This window comes from Chionomys nivalis, chromosome 23, assembly GCF_950005125.1.
Source record: "Chionomys nivalis chromosome 23, mChiNiv1.1, whole genome shotgun sequence".
Taxonomy (NCBI): domain Eukaryota; kingdom Metazoa; phylum Chordata; class Mammalia; order Rodentia; family Cricetidae; genus Chionomys; species Chionomys nivalis.
This window is the reverse complement of record NC_080108.1, coordinates 29048673-29069831: the sequence shown is the minus strand read 5'-3', so window position 1 is coordinate 29069831 and position 21159 is coordinate 29048673. Positions and strand designations below refer to the sequence as shown.

The 21159-nt window shown below is 44.7% G+C and overlaps 1 protein-coding gene across 3 annotated transcripts in view; it reads right to left on the bottom strand.

Moving 5' to 3' along the window:
- Positions 1–10834, bottom strand: part of Cyfip1 (cytoplasmic FMR1 interacting protein 1) — an 84469-nt gene extending 73635 nt beyond the window's left edge. Inside the window, exon 1 of one of the 3 annotated variants that reach the window (XM_057756598.1) lies at positions 10645–10834. The gene's annotated coding sequence lies outside the window, so the exon portion shown is untranslated. Of the gene's footprint in view, positions 1–10209; positions 10318–10644 lie in introns of those variants that run through there. The other 2 variants (XM_057756595.1, XM_057756596.1) reach the window with 2 other exon arrangements.
- Between the last annotated feature and the right edge of the window lie 10325 nt (positions 10835–21159).

Sequence of the window (21159 nt, the reverse complement as noted above, 5' to 3'; positions counted from 1 at the left end):
AGGTGCTTCTGCAGAAAACCCGAGTTCAGTTCCCAACACTCACATCCGACAATTCACAACAACCTGTAACTCCAACTCCGGGGGATGCAATACACTCTTCCGGCCTCTGTAGTAGGCACCTACACTCCGGCGCAAACACCATAATTAAAAATAGACTAAACTTTAAAATACGATAACAAACGTCACTGGCTGAGGACGTAGGGGAAGGACCCTTATTTACAGTGGGTGGGAGGATGACCTGCTATATCGCCACCGCTCTACTCCGTATTTCTTTACTTTTTTTTCTTTTTGCTTTTTCAAGACAGGGTTTCTCTGTGGTTTTGGAGCCTGTCCTGGAACTAGCTCTTGTAGACCAGGCTGGTCTCGAACTCACAGAGATCCGCCTGCCTCTGCCTCCCGAGTGCTGGGATTAAAGGCGTGCGCCACCGTCGCCCGGCTCTACTCCGTATTTCTACAAAAGATACTTGCACATCCATGTTGATTGCAATTCTTTTCACAACAGCCAGAGAATGGAATGAGCCCAGATGCTATCCATTGACAGAGTAAAACACAATAAAAACATGGTAGAGACAATGGAATTTTATTCAATCATAAAGAAAAAAATTGTAAAAAATTTCCAGGAAAACTGAGCTGCAAATGCCTTGCTCGTCCTTTAAGGATTTCATACGATGTCTCTTTTACATTTGCCTCCAATCCTCCCCCCAAGTTCCACCCTCAACTTCTCGTCCCCCCCCTTCTTATTTTAATAACCCACTGACTCCAACTTGAGCTGCCCACAAATTCCTGGGTATGGGGCCATCTACTGGAGCATGGTCAACAGAGCAGGAGCCACACCCTTAAAGCAAAATGACTGTACCTCTAGACGCCACCAACTGTCCATAACTCTTCCATTAGGGGTTGGGGCTTAGGAATCCCTCTCACTCTGTGTTAGAATGTAGACTAGCTTGTTCTTTTTTTAAAAAAATATTTTATTTATTTATTATTTATACAACATTCTGCTTCCATGTATGCCTGCAGGGCAGAAGAGGACACCAGATTTCATTACAGATGGTTGTGAGCCACCATATGGTTGCTGGGAATTGAACTCAGGTCCTCTGAAAGAACAGTCTTAACCACTGAGCCATCTCTCCAGCCCAACTGGCTTGTTCTTATCCAGGCCTTGTGCAGGAAACCACAGCTACTGTGGGCAACTGCAAAGCCTGATATTAAGTTAGGTGACCCAGGCTCGGAAACAGAAACACCACATGATCTCTCCCAGTGGATAGCCTAGCTTCTAAAGATTATGTTTGTGTTTAAATGAGAAGCCAGAAAATTAGAAGGGGGCCCATGAGATGGGACACAAGAAATGAAGGGGAGTCGGGTGTGGTGGTGCACGCCTTTAACCCTATCCCTCAGGAGGCAGGGGCAGGCAGATCTCTGAGTTTGAGGCCAGTCTGATGTACTGTGAGTTCAGGGACGGCCAGGCCCACACAGAGAAACCCTGTCTCAAGAAACAAACAAAACAAAAAGTGAAGGAGGCGACGCTGAGAGCAACAGAACACATGAGATAAGAAAGGGGAAGAGGGGGTAACTGGGGAGGAGGGGTGCAGCAAGAAGTGGGGGGAAAGGAAGCGGGGAAAGGAAGCTACGACTTCTCATAGCTTGTGTGCATGGCTCCTGTTTCTGGGGAAGGGAAGTTAGGAGTGTAACTTCTCAGCTAGATTCCAGGACGAGCAACTCAGCATGCCCCCACAAAAAAAGGAACACGGATCCTATCTCTGTGGGAGGTGGCTGCTCTCTAAAACACAAGTCACTGAAGCACAACTAAAAACCCCAGAGATAGAAATGGGGTTTCAACTTGAAGGTCAGAAAAGCAAAACGGCCAGCCACTGGTTCTTGCCTGTACCTCAATCCGAAATGGCAAGCCTGTCTCAAGGAATCTCAGAATGAGACTAAGAGCTGTCTCCTCCCGTTTTACAATCCTCCCTATTTCTGGGATTAAAGGTGTGCACCACTACTGCCTGGTTTCTATGGCAATTAGTGTGGCTACTGGGATTAAAGGTGTGTGTCATTGCTGCCTGGTATGTAAGGCTGGCTAGTGTGGCTGTTTTCTGAGCCTCAGGTAAGCTTGATTTATTAAAATACAAATGAAATGCCACTACAAGTCACCCCTGTGACAGCTATCTAGGGAGGTCACGGACAAAGGCAAATTCTAGTCTAGACGTAGCTAAGATGATATATTTAAAGAAGATAAATTTTAAGATCAGTAAAGCAGGCTACCCTAATTTACACAGGTCTTATCCAATGAGCCAGAGGTCTCAAGAGAAAAGAACGCTGACACCCCCAAGAAAGAGGCAGTTGTGTTTCCAAATGATCTTTGGTCTCAGACCGCATTATCAGCTCTTCTCTGAGGCGCCAGCCAGCCCGTTTGCCTGCTCTGCAGAATTTGGACTTGCAATTCCTTAAGATGGTTCTCACTGTCTCTGTCTGCCCGCCCCCACCCACACATACCCACACACATATAACCTATCTGCTCTGTTTTTCAGGAGAATCCCTACTAAAACACTGACTACCACCCCCACTTGTGTGATCAGAGCAAACAACAAAAGACAAAATCCTCTGAGTTTGGTGTGTGGGACAGAAAAAGGATGAATGTCGATAGCCTCTGAGATTCTCGTGTCCAAACGTGCTCACAGTCAGCAATCTCAGAAGGCAAGGACCCCAGTGAGTGGTGGTGCATGGTTTGTTGCTGATGACAAACAATGCTTTAAAATAGATGCGCCTAGGCTAGGTGGTAGTTTAGTGGGGCAGGAGCACCAAGTACGGCCCTGGGTTTGTGATTCTGTGGTAGGACTGAAAGGCTAAGTCACGGGCACACAGTAAGGGAGCCCTCCCCCCAGAATCAAGAATGCCAGCACAATGGGCACAATTTGCTGTGAACAGGGACACTACCTCCTTTACGCAGCAATGAACCAGGCTTAAGATCTGAATGTCTATCACCCTGGGTAAGCATTCTAGATTCATTTCTGTTGCATCCTTTCCACGACCAAGAGTAGAGGCAGAAGAAAGGCATGGACCCTTGCTTGCTCCCAGCCAGCTTTCTTTATACTGTCCAGAATCCCCCGCCTAGGGAATGGTGCCACCCACAATAGGCCTTCCCCCATCAGCTCACAACCAAGACGGTCCTGCACAGATATGACCCAGCTTGAGCTAGACAACCTCTCGCTGAGCTGCCTTTCTCAGGGGATTCCGGGAGTCAAGCTGATCAAGCTAACCAGCACAGGAGGGCCTCACTCCCGTCCTGGACATTTCAGTGCAGATATCTGAACCCCCTACATCACTGTGATCTAGAGTTTTACCAATCAACTACCATCATGCCAGCTGCACAGAAGGAGCCATACTGCGATGTCATTTGAATCCCTTAGTGAGCTTTTAAAGACAATAACTTCTGATGTCACCAAGTCCTATACATGGCTACACGAAGTACAATTAAGCATGCCTCTATCTCTCTCTTTTATATTTTTAATGATTTATTTAATTTTGTTTTATTTTATGTGCATTGATATAAAGGTGTCAGATCTCCTGGAACAGGAGTTACAAACAGTTGTGAGCTGCCATGTGGGTGCTGGGAATTGAACTTGGGTCCTCTGAAAGAGCAGTCAGTGCTCTTAACCGCTGAGCCACCTCTCCAGCCCCCTATTTTTCTTATTTTTTCGAGACAGGGTTTCACTGTAGCTTTGGAGTCTGTCCTGGAACTAGCTCTTGTAGACCAGGCTGGCCTCGAACTCACAGAGATCAGCCTGCCTCTGCCTCTGCCTCCTGAGTGCTGGGATTAAAGGCGTGTGCCACCATCACCCACCTCCATGCCTCTATCTCTTTCTTAGCTCTTGTACTGAATATCCAAGTTAAAATTTTCTTTTAATAAATTACAGCCTCTGGTTCATACTGGCCAGGCTTGATATTTTGGCAAGGCTCTGCTTGAGTCAAGATCCTCAGAATATTAGAGACTTCCTCAGGCTGCCAAGGACAGTGTGGAGTTGTCCTGTGTCTCCACTGACAACTCTTCAGACCAACTCTGCCTTCCCTGAGTGGCTCCAAGGAGACATCGGTATTCATGCCAACTGTCCTAGGCAGAACAAGGACTCACATTCAGAAATGGAACCCGCTGCTTTCTGAATATTGTTTTTTCTTCTCTGTGGGACAAAAATCCCTCCATGAGCTTGGGAAATGCCAAGGAGAGAGCTTGACAAGTTCGGCCAGGAGAGCCCTTGAGATGCGAATACAAATCACAGGCATTGGGAGCTCAAGTTCAATGTCCACCCTTTCTGCCTCCACAGCCGGGCGTGGAGAAGCAACCCTAATCTAGGTGGCTGGGGACCAACTAGGAAGATGAATGAGTTTCTGCTATGCTCACCATCCCGGCCCCTGCCACCTGCTCAGAAGTAGAAGCACAGTCCGGGGTCTTTGGGACCACAGGCAGAGAGAAGCCTTTCATGACAAAAATATAAACGTTGTGTTTTAATGTTCTGGAAGCCTTATAAAACCAGGCCAACACCGGTGCGACAAGGCTCCTTGTAGCCATCAGTTCTCCAGATAAAGAGAACAAACAGTAAAACGCTGAACTAAATCACAGTATGCAGCCAGTTTGCATTACGTGGGATGCTCAAATTGAATGGCAGAAATATACACAATGGCTAAACACCCAAAACACAACAAAACAACATCCACAGGAGCCAACCACATACAGTCCACGAGAAACGTGTTCTAAGTTTGAAGACACAAAGGAAAGAAAATGAAAGAACTGGAAAAGGAAACATCAAACAGGCATGGTGGAATAAGCCTTTAACCCGAGCGCTCGGAAGGCAGAAGCAAGTGGGATCTCTACGGAGTCAAGGCCAGCTTGGTCTACAGAGCAAGTGCCAAGCCTGCCAAGGACACACAGAGAGACCCTGCCACAAAAACAGCAAAGGCACAACGAGCAAAGCCAAGCCAAGAAAGTATGGGTGTAGCTGTCACCCGAATAAGAAAAAGAGGCTTGAGGACAAAAAAATAGTTTCTGAAAGAAACTCAGCCATATGCGGTGGCACTTGCTGGTCATCCCATCATTCAGAAGGCTGTGGCAAGGGGGTGGTTATGGGACTGAGGCCATAGCAATGACGGACACACATGCACCTTACAACACTGTCAACAATGCAGCTGCAGAAAACACTGTTAAGAGTTAGTTATTAAAGAATTCAACAAAGCTGCAGGACGTAAAACATGACCAAAAAAAAAAAAAATAGCATGCAGATAGTGACAATGGAACTATCTGGCTGGTAAGGCACAAGCCAATCTAATAAATCTGCTTTTATGAGGTATCTAGAAGAACAGAGTCCTAATTCGCCTCTCTGGCCATTGCTTGCTAAGTGAAACACATCAAAAACAGACGGACAGACACCCAGGGAGAGGGACTGGGAGGACAGCCGGAGAGTCAGGACGGCAGGCTGCTGTGACAGATTCCACAGATGCCTGAGGGACCGACACTTGGAGGGCAGTACTTTCTACCCTTTTTAAATAGTTTTTAAACTTGCAGGCTTAAGAATCTGACGGTCTGGCTTTTCATGTGGTCTTGGAACTCCTACTTCATCTGACAGTTCTTCATCCGTGAAGTGTAAATAATACCTACTACACCTATTTCAGGGGACCGTGAGAATAATTAAATGTGAACTACTGAGAAGTCAGCAAACTACAGGACGCCTCCTTTTATGTAAAGAACTTTACAGGCAGACAGTCACACTCACTCACTACCCCTGCTGCTCGGGTGCTACAGCACCGTAAACAAGATCCCTAACTATTCAGGACCTGCACCTCTGCAGGAAAAAAGCAATAATGCCCCAAACAGGAAGCTACTGTTTGTGAGCAAAATAATTACCCTTCCGTGGTGGTTTGAGTAGGTACGGCCCCACAGGCTTCTCTACTGGGATGCCCTGTCATCTGGAAGTTGCACTATTTGAGGATCAGAAGGTGACTCTCAACCTTCCTAATGCTAAGACCTTTAATACAGTTCCTCGTGTTATGGTGACCCCGCCCATCCATAAAATTATCTTCACGGCTACTTCATAGCTGGAATTTTGCTACTGTTATGAATCACGATGTAAATATCTGATATTTCTGATGGTCTTAGGCAACCCCTGTAAAAGGGTCATTCAAAAACCAAAGTGGTAGAGACCCACAGGTTGAGAACCACTGGACTGGAAGGATTAGGAGGCGTGGCCTTCTTAGAGGAAGTGCGTCACTAGGGTTGGGCTTAGAGGTTTCAAAAGCCCATGCCAGACCCAATCTCTCTGCCTGGGGATCAGGATGTAGTTCTCGGATACTGCTCCAGAGCCATGTTCCTGCCCTGATGATAATGGACCAAACTTCTGGGACTGTAAACCAGCCTCCAATTAAATCCTTCCTAGAGTCGCCTCTGCCATGGTGTCTCTTCACAGTGACACCCCAGTGACTAAGACGCTTTCTGAATGATAAATGTGAGCATGTACACAGGACAGAGACAGAAGTAGCATCTGCAGTGGAGATAATTTATTTTTAATAGTGATGATGATGCAAACCTTTTTTTAAAAGATTATTTATTTATTGCATTTACAGTGTTCTGCCTGCATGTATGCTTGCCCACCAGAGGAGGGCACCAGATTTCATTATAGTTGGTTGGGAGCTACCAAGCTGTTGCTGGGAATCAAACTCAGAACCTTTGGAAAAGCAGTCAGTGCTCTCAACCTCGGAGCCATCTCTCGAGCCCAGGATAAACGTTAAAATACTGGGAAGTGGTGGTGCACACCTTTAATCCCAGCACTTGGGCGGCAGAGGAAGGTGGATCTCCGTTGAGTTTGAGGCCAGCCTGGTCTATAAATTGAGTTCCAGGAGTACACAGGCCAAGGCTACACAGAGAAACCCTGTCTGGAGAAAAAAACAAACAAACAAAAAAAAAAAACAACAATAAAAAATAGATAAATAAAGACTCAAAAAACAAAAAACCTACAGTGTGAGGGGCTGGAGAGCTGTCTCCGTGATTAAGAGCACTGGCCACTCTTCCAGAGGACCCAGGTTCAAATCCCAGCATCCACATGGCAGCTCATAAACATGGTAACTCATGTCCTAGGGGATCCAATTTCCTCTTCTGGCACCAGGTGCATACATGGTATACAGACATTCATGTTGGCAAAAAAAACCCATACATATAAAAATAAATAACTTTAAAAAACAACATCACTGAGAGAAGACATAGAAGACTGATCAAATCCATTATAACATACCCACTCTAAGGAAAAGTCAGTGGCCATGGCACTCCTAGTACCCTATCATGTAATTATTATCCATACCTATTTCCATTCGTGCAATTACACGTGATGCAATTGTGTAGATACACACTAGAGCACATCAATGTCATGCAACAACACATGACTATATTATACAATCAATAGAAGGTACGGTTGGACTCCTGGTATAGAGCAACATTTAAGGATTGCCAAGACCGTTAAACAAATGAGCACAATTAAGGGAAAACGTGTAACACATGAAATATGATTTATGTTTTTTAAAAAGTCTCATTTAAACAAATAAAGCTAGAGACATAGTGGAATGCCGCTTTCAGAACACATACACTTCTATACGATCTAAAAATACTATTGGGGTTGTAAATTTTCTCACCTTTAAAGACTACTATTTCAGGCTAGGTTATACCTTATTTCTGTGATCTCAGAGGCTGGGGTGGAGGCGGAGTGGTGCACACACCTGCAATCCCAGCATTCAGGAGGCGGAGGCAGGAGAATCGGGAGTTCAAGCCCCACGTGGACTTCATGACCCCTTCCTCTACCTACATACAAAAAGGCTAAGGTAGAAAGGACCATGAGTTCGAAGCTGACTGGGCCGCATAATAAAACCCTTTCTCAAATGGGGGAGGGGGCTGGAGAAATGTGGAGAAATGGCTCCTAAGAGCTCTCCAAGAGGACCTGGGTTCAGTTCCCAGCACCCACAGGGCAGCTCCAAATAGCCTGTGACTCCCGTTCCAAGAGATCAACGCCCTCTTTTGACCTCCACAGGCTCCTGCATGGATGCAGTGCACACAAACCCATGCAGCCAGCAACAAATGCGCACAAAGTCAAATATGTAAATAGAACTTTCTTAAGAAGATGAAATAGAGATCACATTTTAGTCTTTCCTCCTGTTTGTATCCAGAACTACATTTTTTTTTGACTTTTAAAGAAGCACTTGTTTATTATTTGTGTATGGGGAGGTGAGTGCGGACACAAATCTCTGTGTCCTTTTGGCGGTCAGGAAGCAACATGCAGGATTTGCTCCTCTCTTTCCACCATGGGTTTGGTGTGACTCTGGCGAGCAGCGAGCCTTCACATCCACCCAGCCATCTCGCCTTCCTAAGGCTCTACCCTTCCAAAGCACAGACTTTACTTCTTTTAGACAGACTTGGGTAGGTTTTTTGTAACACAGTCTTCCATACGCCATTGTGCGGTTTCATTTAATGGTGTTCAGTTGATAAAAAAAAAACCATGGGGAGCCGGGCGGTGGTGGCGCACGCCTTTAATCCCAGCACTCGGGAGGCAGAGGCAGGCGGATCTCTGTGAGTTCGAGACCAGCCTGGTCTACAAGAGCTAGTCCAGGACAGGCTCCAAAACCACAGAGAAACCTTGTCTCGAAAAACCAAGAAAAAACAAAACAACAAAAAAAAAACCAAAACAAACAAACAAAAACAACAACAACAAAAAAAAACCATGGGGGGGCTTAAATGTAGCAACTCCCCCCTATTCCCCCCACCTCCATACTTTTTACTGATAGCACAGTCTCATCTCAAATGCAGACTCAAAGACAACCACGGCACGTTCTGGAGAAAGCAAGACAGAACTATGAAAAGATCCCTGGGGGCAATAGTTGATGGTAGGAAAAGGCTAACTACAAGGAGCGCAGTAGGGAAACTGTGAGGTGATAGGAACTAGTTTTACATCCTAGTCACAGGAGCAGCCAACACTCCAAAGCATGGATTTTACTATACGTAAAGTTAAAAACACACTTAGGTGCCAGGGAGACGCGCAGCCGATAACCATCCGCCACACAAATGCACAGGGGGTTCAGATCTCCAGAACACAGGTAAACGCCAATGGGCACAGCAACTTCCCTGGAGCCCCAGGGCTTAGAAGGTGGAGCAGGGGATCTCCAGAGCAAGCTGGCTAGCCAGACTAGCTCAGTCAGTGAACTCTGGGGTCAGTAGAGAGACCTTGTGTCAAAGAATAAGGTAGAAAACAATAAAGGGAAACTCCAAATCAGTCTTGAGCCTCTACACGCTCATGCAAACACATTCATACACCTGTGCAGCCACGTACGAGAACACACATACCACATATACAGACATGCAATGTTTAACAAAAACCTAAAATACACCCTTCCTCAAATACAAAAATCCCTAGTGGATGTACTTTCTTAGGGGGGACTTTTCAACTGCACCATTTTGCCAATGTTCCTGCTCTTAGGGGAAGAAGGCAACAGAGAGTCCCACAACAGCCCTACTGAATTCTTCTTACGATACACGCCTGCAGCGGCTTACATTTATTTAAAAACTGGATCAGTTCTTTCAGGCTCTGGGCCTGTAGATCCAGGCTTTTGATTAGGAACCACTAGTATCCTCGGGACCAGGGAAGCGCAGGTATTCGCGCGTTCCATCAGTCTGCTTCCAACCAATTGAACTTGGCCAGGGTCTAGGAGCAAATTCCCCAAGTTGTCAAGCACTGATCTCAGTTACCGTACCCGAGTATCACTGCTGCTTCCAACGAGAATCACTTAAGCAATCCTAGCAGACAACCGCGAGCAAAGTCACCGGGCTCGCCTTGTACCGTCCCACGTAGCTAACTCGGCGGACGATGCCCTGATGGTTCCCTCTGCCTACCCCCAGCCCTTAAACCCCAACTGCAAATCTCTTCCCTTTTTCTCAAACTCACAAAACGTTGCAAATTAAGCAGACGCATGAGGCTTAAAGTATAAAATTCGGTATGAACGTGCCGCGGCGCACCACGGCTCCTCAAAATCCAGTTTCCTTTAACAAAGCCCAAAATGCCCTTCTCTCCAAGAATCGGAGAACGACTGCCCGGGACTACAATCTCCTTCCTTTCCTCTGAGGGCAAGAACCATGGTAGACTCGGGTTTGTTTTCCCACTTTAGTACATTAGCGATCCGTCTGCTTCTTACTTTTCAACAGTAAAACACCGAACATTAACGCTGCCTTCTTCCTCTTTGGAGCTAAGCCTCGTGCCGGAAGCGCGAGGTCTGGGATCCCAGGATCCAGGGGTGAGTCCGGGCGGGGGCTCGCGGGTTCGGGACTTGGGGGGCTGAGCCTCCGGAGTTGAGCACCGCCAGGAGAATGGGCAATCAGCACTGTGGAGCCCGCGGCCCGGGGATTCTGGAATGTGACTCCGGGGAGAGAGGGAGCGAGCCCTGGAGACGCCGAGCTGGGCCGGGAGTCCTCAGCTCGGGAGCCGGCGTGCAGTGACCCGGAGACTCCGGAGCCCAGGAGGCAATCCCGGGAGGCCGAGCGGTCCCGGAGGCTGCACCGAAGGCTCCTGCAGGCTCGCCCCACTGGGTTGGGAGGGAAGTGGGACCCCGCGGCCCGTCGACCGCTCTTACCTGGTCTGCGCCGCCTTCGCTCGTCCAGGGCGGGCCCGGGGAGCTCTCCTACCCCCAATGAGTCACTGGGGCGGGTCGGGAATGCACCAGGAAACACCCGGCCTCCTCCCCTTCCTCCGGGGCGGTGCTCCGCGGCTCGGCCTCTTCCTCCCGGCGCTCCTCCCTTCGCCCGCTGGCCGCTTTGGGTCCCGAGCCTCCGGTTCGGCCCTTTCGGCCCGGGTCGGTACCCCCGCCCCCACCCCCACCCCCCAGCCTCCCGCGTCGGAGCCCCGCCTGCCGCTCAGCTCACCGCTGCAAAGGAAGTCGGGATTTGCGGGGTGGGCTTCACCCGTCGAGCGGGTGGGTTGATCTCCAGGCTGGGAGAGCTCCATCCTACCAGGCTCACCAGCCTCAGAGTTATTCTTGGTTTGGGGGAACCTCTGCTCAGGCTAAGGCCGGATGAGGAAAAGAATTCCACTTTATGAAGAGGCAGAATTGGGAATTCTACTAAACGCACATTTTAAAAGAAAGGTTCGTTCATTTTTATGTGTGCGAATGTTTGGCTTGCCTGTATGTTTGTGCACCGCGTGAGTGTCTGGTGCCGGCCAAGGTCCGAAGAGAGTGTTGAATCCCTCTGGGACTGGAATTAGGGATGGGTGCGAGCCTGTGAGCCAATACATGGGTTCTGCGAGTCAAACCTCCGTTTTCTGCAAGAACAACCGTGTTTAATTTTACTATAACTCCTTGCTGGTGAGAAGCTTCAGTAAATGTCTTCCTCCTCATGCCCCCCAGATTGCCACTGTCTCCAGTTGAACTTCAGAAGAGACGCAGGAGGTACAAACATGACATTGAAGGGGCACATGCATGCATAAAATGGTGGGAGCAAGACTGGGGGAGTATGTCCATGCTACTTGACCCAGGTGAAAAATAACCCACCCTGGCCCCTCAAGTAACAGTGCTGCCATTGCATCTGCCCTCTGGGCACTGACAAACACAAGTTCAGACACTGGATATAGCTGGCAAAATAAAACCTGACTTGAACTTGTCCGTCCCCTGCCAAAGAAGTTAAGAGACAGGTTAAGTAACATACATCATAATGCTGAACTTGCCAGAATAATCGCGCCAAACTTTCTACCCTTCTTCACTCCCAACGACCCTCCTCCATACTGTCAAACCCCAATGGCAGGCTCTGCTGTAACCCAGGCTAGCCTTGAACTCGTGATCTTCTTGCTAACGCCCCTCCAGTGCCGAAATGACAGGCACACACCACCAAGCCCAACCCCCACACCATCTTTTCTCCCCTCAGCTTAAAAGAAATAAATCTTTATTATGTAACGTTTAATATCAGAATAAAATTCATGTAATTATATTTATAGCAAGTACATATCAGTGCTTTGACCGCCTTAGGTGAACAGCTCTTTATTGTAAAATGTGTGGTCTTAAACATAGTTAAATGTGTAATTCTTAGAAGTTCTCCATATATACATAACATAATATGTATATATGTTATATATTATTAATTAACAAAAACTAAACTATAATGATAATATAAATGTAATATGTTGATTCCTTGACTTATTATAGTGTATAGTGCAACAAAATACAAAACACAGTCTTGATGACTATCCTCCACTTCTATAGGACTGTAACCTAGAGATGAGGTTTCAATCCTGGCATTTAACTATTTAACTATCCTAAAAGCAATTCACATTATATCATATGCCATCAAGACAACTTCTTATAGTGCAAAAAACCATTTGTAAACTTTGTTTTGTTTTGCACTTTTTCTTTCTTTTCTCTTTTTCTTTTTTCTTTCTTTTTTTTTTGATTTTTTGAGACAAGGTTTCTCAGCAGCTATGGAACCTGTCCTGAAACTCACTCTGTAGACCAGGCTGGCCTTGAACTCACAGAGATCCTCCTGCCTCTGCCTCCCAAGTGCTGGAATCAAAGGTGTGCACCACCACCGCCATTTGTAAACTTGTATATGAACTGGAACTCTTCAAGTGGAAACAAATTAAAATTTATCTATTTACTGTTGAATATGCATGAAATTTCAATTTTTGTCATGCCGAGAAAGAAAAAGATCTTTTGTTGGGAGAACGGTGCTTCAAAGAATAGCTAGTAGGAAACCCACAGTATGCTTTGCTCTTTCAATACCGGCAGATATGAAAACACGCTGGAAGAAAAGTCACACGCATCCACAGGTGAAATGTGCAAGCGTATTTTAAAGAAAGCTTTGCTCGTGATGAAAAACAGATTTGGAATGATGTAAATTGATTAGAGGTTGTCCCAGCTGCTTCCATGATTTGTGAGCCTATATTACTAAAAAATAAAAATATATTTACAATGCACAAGACAAATGTAGATGGAATCTAAGGTATTGCACATTTTCATCTGTCCACATCCTCAATTTTCAGGCACTAAAGGTGCATCCGAAGCTCATCCTGGAAAAACCCAGGTGGCCATTTCCACATTCACTAGGAGAGACAATGAGAAGAAACTCACAATCAAGACAATGGTATTTCTGATTATATGAGCTTGAGTAAATTCTCCGAGGGAGGACGGTCCGTGTAGCAGCTTTTGTCCCATTATAACCAGTGATCCGTAAATGGACATGAGCCCCGTTATTACCCACTAGTAATCAGAATGTCTTTTAAAAAAATCAGTTGCCATCCTGCAGAATTAGGCGTGGTTGTCGCAATAAAAAACCAAACAAGTCTGTATTGTCAGGGCCGGCGGTGTTTAAAAGGACAGCCCTGGAAGTTAGTCATCTCTAATGTCAGGTGCCCTCCATCAACTCTTGATGTAGCTAGACTCTGAGACCCATTTCCACAATCTCAGACTGTACATTTGGCTTGTCGGTCACCTGGCATTTTTTGGTCACCTTGACACAAGCTAGGGTCATCTGGTAAGAGGGAACCTTAATGATAAAATGCCTCCCTTACGCATGTCCATGGGGTGTTTTCTTGATTAGCAATTGATGGGGAAGAAGCCAAGTCCATTATGGGTGGTTTTACCCTGGGCTGGTGTCCTGGACACTCTAAGAAAGCAGGCTGAGCAAGCCATAAAGAGCAAGAGAGTAGGTTCAGTTATTCCAGTCTCTAGTTCAGTCCTGACTCCCGGTTCCTGCCTTCACTCCCATTAACGGACTATGGTATGAAAGCCAAGTAAACCCATTCCTCTCCCAAGTTGCTTTTGATCATGATGTTTTATAAGAAAATGTCGGACCACAGAGAAACGCTGTCTCGAAAAACCAAAAAAAAAAAAAAATGTCTGGTAATGGTAGTGAACACCTTTAATCCAAGCACTCAGGAGGCAGAGGCAGGCAGATCTCTTGTGAGTTCAAGGCTAGCCTGGTCTACAGAGCTAGCTCCAGGACTGTTACACAAAGAAACACTATCTCAGAAAAAAAAAATAATGAAGATAGTCACATAACCCATAGTCTTTACTTAGCCGAGGAGAATTCCACTTTCAGCAATTCTTTCGCAAGGTATACAGGAGTCTGCAGGGTGGTATTAATAATTCAGATCAAGCTAATAGACAAGAGACCACTTAGCTGTCAGGAGCAGCAAGAAGCCCTCAGTAAAGATAGAGCGGTGCATACAGAAACTAGAAATGACGGTTTATTGTAGACAGAGGCCGTTCTTCAGTTTCCCGGACGTCCAGACCCGAATGATGACACAGAAACTATATTAATTACAACACTGTTTAGCCAATGGCTCAAGCATATCCCTTGCTAGCTCTTACATCTTAAATTAACCCATTTCTATTCATCTGTGTATCACCACGAGGCTGTGCCTTACCAGGAAGGTTCTAGCATCCTTCGCCTTCAGCAGCTACATGGTGTCTCCCTGACTCTGCCTTCTTCCTCTCTATACTCTGTCAATCCATTGGCCAAAGCAGCTTTATTCGTCAACCAATAAAAGCGACACTTATACAGAAGGCCATCCCACATCAGTTTATTCTTCCAGAATGTTTGCCGCCTGAGACTGTTGACCTACAGGGATCTGTGGAAGACTAGCCAACTGTTGTGTGGCTGACTTTTCCTGGTGAGACACACGCAACGCACATCTACTCTCCTTGGTTAGGCAGCCCACAGCAGGGCAAAGTATCAACACTACCGCAGTCCACCTTTGTGAGCCAAGGAATTTTATTGATGTCACTCACAGGAATATGGGTAACTAGTCATTATGGGAGCAGAAATGACTCAAAGACACCTGCACCAACAAAGCCCACTCCAGCGTGAGTGACTGCTCACAAAAGTCGGGATCTAGAGTGCACTCCACAGCCAAGCACCAAGTTCAACAGACTGGAGAGACTACTTCCCACGTGACATAGTTGATTTAAACCTCTTCCAAGTAGCTCAGCTGCTTTCTGCTTCTTTCAGGAAGCTGGTGGTCTCTTGGAATCTTTGCAATTCCTCTTGCCTGAGAGTGACTCTCCATTAGCCTGTATTGTTTCCTCTCGAAAAGGAGGGCCTACGGAATCTTGTCAGTTTCAGGGACTTCCTGGAGCTGTTTCGAGTTGTCTGCCCCTTCTGTCTTACCAAGTTTCCCTGTAGGATGGAATGTTTCTATCTCAAAGTTAAACTGCTACACACCACCAGCAACTCCCCCTGGGCTGTACAGAATAAACTCACCAAGGTTCCCAGGCACAGCAGTAGTAGGTATATCTGTCAGTGTGCACAACCCAGCTGATCCCAGCTCTTCTGTGCATATATCTGGGTGTCTGTCCTTCATTCCCTCACCACCCCTAGTCCGTGTTCCAGACCCAAGCTGCATCAGTCGAGGCACGTAGATTTAGTGTTACTTAAGTCTTAGTCACGTGGCTGCTGTTGTGAAGGGACACCATGACCAAGGCAACTTATACAAAGAGTTTATTAGGGGCTTGATTTCAGTTTCAGAGAGGTGGCCCACAGTGGGGAGCATGGCAGCAGGCAGGCAGGTATGACATTGGAACAGAAGCTTATAGCTTATCTGCAAGCATGGAACAGGGTCGGGGTAGGGTTATCCCCAGTGACACAGCTCTTCCAACAAGGCCACACCTCCTAATCCTTCCCAAACACTTCTACCACCTGGGGACTGAGCATTCAAATATATAAGCCTATGGGGTTGTGATGGCTGTTCTTGGTTGTCAACTTCAGCACATCTAGAATTACTAAAACCAAATGGCCGGGCACAATGTGAGGGAGTTTTTCTCAAGTAAATCATTTGAAGTGGGAAGACTCTCTTCTCTTTCTTTTTCCTTGGTGTGTGATTTAAACTCTTAAACTCTGTTATCCTTCCCTTTGTATTTTTGTGTTTTTACACTTTGCACCCTGATCGTACCATCTGCCCACCCCACTCCCACCCCCAACCCCCACCCTTGCAACCTCCCCCTCAAAGCGAAACAGACTTTAAAAGAAAAACCAAAACCCAAACCAACCAAACAAAGCAGAACAAGAAAGAAGAAAGAAAGAAAGAAAGAAAGAAAGAAAGAAAGAAAGAAAGAAAGAAAGAAAGAAAGAACAAAGGAATCTCAGTGGTGGGAGCTGGGGTGGGGCCCAGTGAGTCAGCCTTTAAGCCCTGTACTTTCATCTTCATTTGCAAGTGTGCCCTGCCCTGAGGTGTGAGGCTAAAGGAAGCAATAATACAAAGCTAAGATATTAATCCAGAAGGCAGGAAAGGAGAAGAACGTGCAGAGGTTGAGTAGAAACAAACGGAGCTGTTAGACTTAACTCCACCTATTTAGTAATCAAGTGTAAATGGTTAAATACTATAATGTAAAACTATTGTCATGTTGGATAAAAAGACATCATAATATATGTTGTTTAAAAGAGGCATAACTTTAAAATATAAAGACACGCTGGGTGGTGGTGGCACTCGGGGGTCAGAGGCTGGAGGATCTGTGGGTTCAAGGTCAGCCTGGTCTACAAGAGCTAGTCCCAGGACAACTAGGACTATTAGACACAGAAACCCTGTCTCGAAAAACAAACAAACAAAAAGAGATAAAGACACTAAGTGGATGAAAAGATTTAAAGATTGCAAAGTGATCTACTGTGCAGAAGTTAATCACCAGGCCGTCAGATTGTCTACGGTAGCATTCCGTATGAAAATTCCTGAAAAGAATCGGGACTGCAAAGACTGACTGGCTGATTAGAACATCAATAATACGCAGCTATGTATCTGAACTTCAGTGACTTTGCAAGCCCAGAGTCAAATTATTCTGAGCCATCTTTAGTTCCCTTAGCAGCCTTTTCTCCCCTTCCTTCTATGTTGTCACCATTAGGCAGATCCTTTGGGATATACAAATAGACGCCTAGTTTCCATAAGCAAGATGCTAACAATGCCGTTGGACCAAACCTGAGGCCTATAACTGATGTTTCTCCACTTTTCCGCAACTCATCTACATTTTTGAAAAGTGTCTTGATGTATGGTTTCCTTTGTTCTATTGTTACAAAGCTTGGTGGGACTGTTCACGTGTTGGAACATGCATGGTGTTTGGAAAGAAACTGAATGTTAACGTTCCTTGGCTAGAGTTGCTCACATTTAGCTTCAGAGTAAACCGTTTCTTTGTAAGAGCTGTTCTTTCAACCACAGTATTCAAGTAGACTTCAAGGAAGACCAACTGAAGAAAAAAACCATCATTTGATCTAGGCAAATGGGTCAATTCACTGAGGGAAAAATGCTTAGTGTAGATAGACAAGCTTGAGATATTAGAAAATGGTAAACTCAACAACAGAAACAAATATATGCTTGGAACTTTGAGAGACTATTGTTGTTGTTGATGTTACTGTTTTTTTTTTTTTTCAACTTTCTTTGTGTAGCCCTGGTTGTCCTAGAACTTACTCTGTAGACCAGGCTGGTCTCAGACTCACAGAGATCTGCCTGATTCTGCCTCCCGAAAGCTGGGATCAAAGGTTTGCACCACCAATGCCCAGCTGAGAGACTATTATTTTTTCTAATTGATTTTATTGAGCTATATATTTTTGTGGAGCACTTCTCTCCCTTTCTCGCCCCTTCTTTTTACCTTCTCCCATGATCCCCCACCACTCCCAATTTATTCGGGAGATCTTGTCTTTTTCTACTTCCCATGTAGATCCATGTATGTCTCTCTTAGGGTCCTCTTTGTTGTCTAGGTTGTTGTCTAGGTTCTCTGGGATTGTGAATTGTAGGCTCATTTTTCTTTGCTTTCTGAGACTATTATTTTAAGCCACTAAAATTCTGATGTGTTAAAGCAGTTACAGAAAGCTAGCAAACTAGCATCTCACTATATATTCTGCATCCCAGAGGTCCAACTCAATCTCTCAGGGTGATGCTTGCCTGTCAGGAGTGCTGATCCTGAAAATATGATGCTTTGCTTTTTCCAGTTCCTATCTCAACCCCTGCTTCCTTTGTCCATCAGCAATGCCAGGGTTTAATCTCTCCCTGATGCTGCTGCTGTCATCAGAACTTTCTTTTTTGATCACCCTGACTTTAGGAACACTTGTGACATCAACCCTTATGTCACTTCATCAAGGATAATGCACTGCGCTAGACCCTCCTGTGCTGTTTCATCAGGATAGATGGATGGATAAGCTATATGGGATGCAGATTTATTTCTTATAGTTATGTAGATCAGTGAGTCTAAAGGTGAGAGACAGCGTCTGGGGAAAACCTTGCTATACTGGAATCATGGTAGACTAGAGAAGGGCAAGAGTGTATGATACGGAGAGAAAAATGAAGGAAGGGGACCTTGATGAAATCCTGAGGGAATAGAAGTTAGGTTCCCTGAGAGACAGCTAGGTCCGTGACTAGGTAATAAGATGGTGAACTCCAAGATGGCTGGCTTCTTCCGTGCCCTCCTCATCTGAGACAAAAACCTGGAGTTTAAAACAAAGGCTTTGTGGGTTTTTCTTCCTTCGGTAGAGCCCCCTACTGATGGACTCACTCAACAAGTCCAAGGCCAGATCAGAATGTACTTACACAATAGCTGTGGGCCAATGAAGCATCCTGTCTTTCTTCAACTTTGTCAATACTAAACTTGGGAAGGAAGAACCTTTAAAAAATCTGAGCCCTAACATGCTTCAACTTCCCCAAACGCCTCTGTTGTGCTGGCTGTATATGTGGTTAGTGGTCTTTTTTTCTTAAAAAAAATTGGAAAATGTTCCTTCAGTTTCTACTTGGTGGAATATTTGAGGAGTATTGGTGCTTACTCTTCTTTGAAAGTATGGTAGATTCTGTGTTGACCCCATCTGTCTCGGGACTGTTTTGGTTGGGAGACTTTTAATAGCTGCTTCTATTTTTGTACGGGTTGTGGGTCTGTTTAAATTACTTATTTGATCCTGATTTAACTTTGATATACTATATATATATCAAGAAATTCATCCATTTCATTTAACTTTTCCAGTTTGGTGGATCACAGACTTTTAAGTATGTCCTTATGATTCTTTAATTTCCTCTGTTTCTATTATAATCTCCACATTTTCTTCTCTAATTTTGTTAATTTGGATCTTCTCTCCATCATTTTGTTAATTTGGCTAAGGGTTTATCAATTCTTTGTTTCATTAATTCCTTGTATTGTTTTTAAATTTCTATTTTGTTTGACTTCAGTCCTGTATTTGATTATTATTTTTTTAACCATCTACTATTTTTGAGTATTATCTGTTCTTGTTGTTCTGTGTAGCAGCAGGCCACTTGTTGGTTCCCAGCGACCCAGCTAGCTTAGACCCGAAATAATCACTTAGAAACTGTATTTTTTTTAAATCACTGCTTGGCCCATTAGCTCTAACTTCTTATTGGCTAACTCTTACATCTTAATTTAATCCATCTCCATTAATCCGTACATCACCACATGGTCATGGCCTACCAGCAAAGTTTAGCATGTCTGTCTCTGGCAGCGGCTCCATGGATTTCCTCTGATTCCACCCTTCTTTCTCCCAGCATTCAGCTTAGTTTTCCCTGCCTAGCTAAATTCTACCTTGCTATAGGTCCAAAGCAGTTACTTTACTCATTAATGGTAATCATAGCATAGAGAGGGAAATCCCACATCAGTTTTAGAGCTTGCAGGTGTGTTGCTAAGTTACTAATATGAGATCACTCCAGTTTTTTATTATAGGCACTTAGTGCTATGAGCTTACACTTAGAAGTGCTTTTATTATGAGCCACAGGTTTGGGTTTATTGTGTTTTTATTTTTATTCATTCTAAAATAGGTTTTTAATTATTGTATTTTTTTTTTCTTTTTGGTTTTTCGAGACAGCTCTGGCTGTCCTGGACCTCACTCTATAGGCCAGGCTGGTCTTGAACTCACAGATACCCACCTGCCTCTGCTTCCCAAGTATTGGGACTAAAGTCAGGTGCTACCACCACCCAGCTTTCATTACCTTCTTAATGTCTGTCTTGACCCAATGTTCATTCAGTTCTGAGCTGCTCGGTTTCTGAGAATCTCTATACTTTTTATTGTTGTTGTTGATCAGTTATGGTGCAGGGTAGTATTTCAATTTCCATATAGTTACAGAGGCTTGCTTTGTGTTCAGATACATAGCCCACTTTTGAAAAAGTTCCATGATCTGCTGAGAAGAAGGCGTATTGATTTGTGCTTGAGTGACATGTTCCAAGAATATCTGCCAGGTTCATTTGATTTATGTAGATATTAACGCCACCATTTCTTGATGGGGAATCTTCGTCAGCCAATGATCTTTAAGAGGTGGGACCAGGTTAGGGCATGAACCTTTTGGGTACCCGGAGAAAAATGCCGGCCTTCCCAGGGTGTGCGCTCTCTCTGTGGTTCCCGCGCAACACAGCTGAGCTTGGACTTCTCGTTCCTGTTTTGTGAGTTTGCCTCTTATAATAAAAATATATAATTGGTTTATCTTGGAGTTAGCCTGGGATTCTTTGACCTGCATCAGACAGCAATTTCTCTGTTTAGGTTGTGTCTAGATGACCCATTACTTGTGAAGGTCAAATACATTTTTTGGCTCTATTAGTATTCCTTTTATGAACTTGCATGCCCTTGTATTTGATGCATAAATAATTAGAATTGAAATATCCTCTTGGCAGATTTTTTTTTTAACGAGTTTGTAGTGTCCTTCCCTATCTCTTCTGGTTGTTTTTGGTTTGAAACCTGTTTTGTCGGATATGAAAATGACTGTACCTGCTTGCATTCTGGGTCCATTTCCTTGGAACATTTCTTTCCATACTTTATCCAGAGGTGATATCTATCCTTGATGGATATTTCTTGGATGCTCCACTGATTTTGGACTCTGTTTAATGAAGTTTTCATTTCCAAAATTTTAATTTTATTTTTAATTATTTTTATAGCCTAAGTAAGTTTATCTTTTGTATTCCATGTTGTCTTTCTTATTTCATTTGGCTAGTTTTCTAATCTTTGAATTCACGTTGGAGGTTGTATTCTCTTTAATTTCATTAAGCAGTCTTATAATTATACTTTTGAATTTTCTGACTGGAATTTCATGCATCTCAGTCTCATGAATTAGTTTTTTTCTGTTGATGGGTCGTACTGCCTAGATTTTTTTGTGTTTGCTCTAAGTATTGGGAAGTCATCTGAGTCCTTTGGTT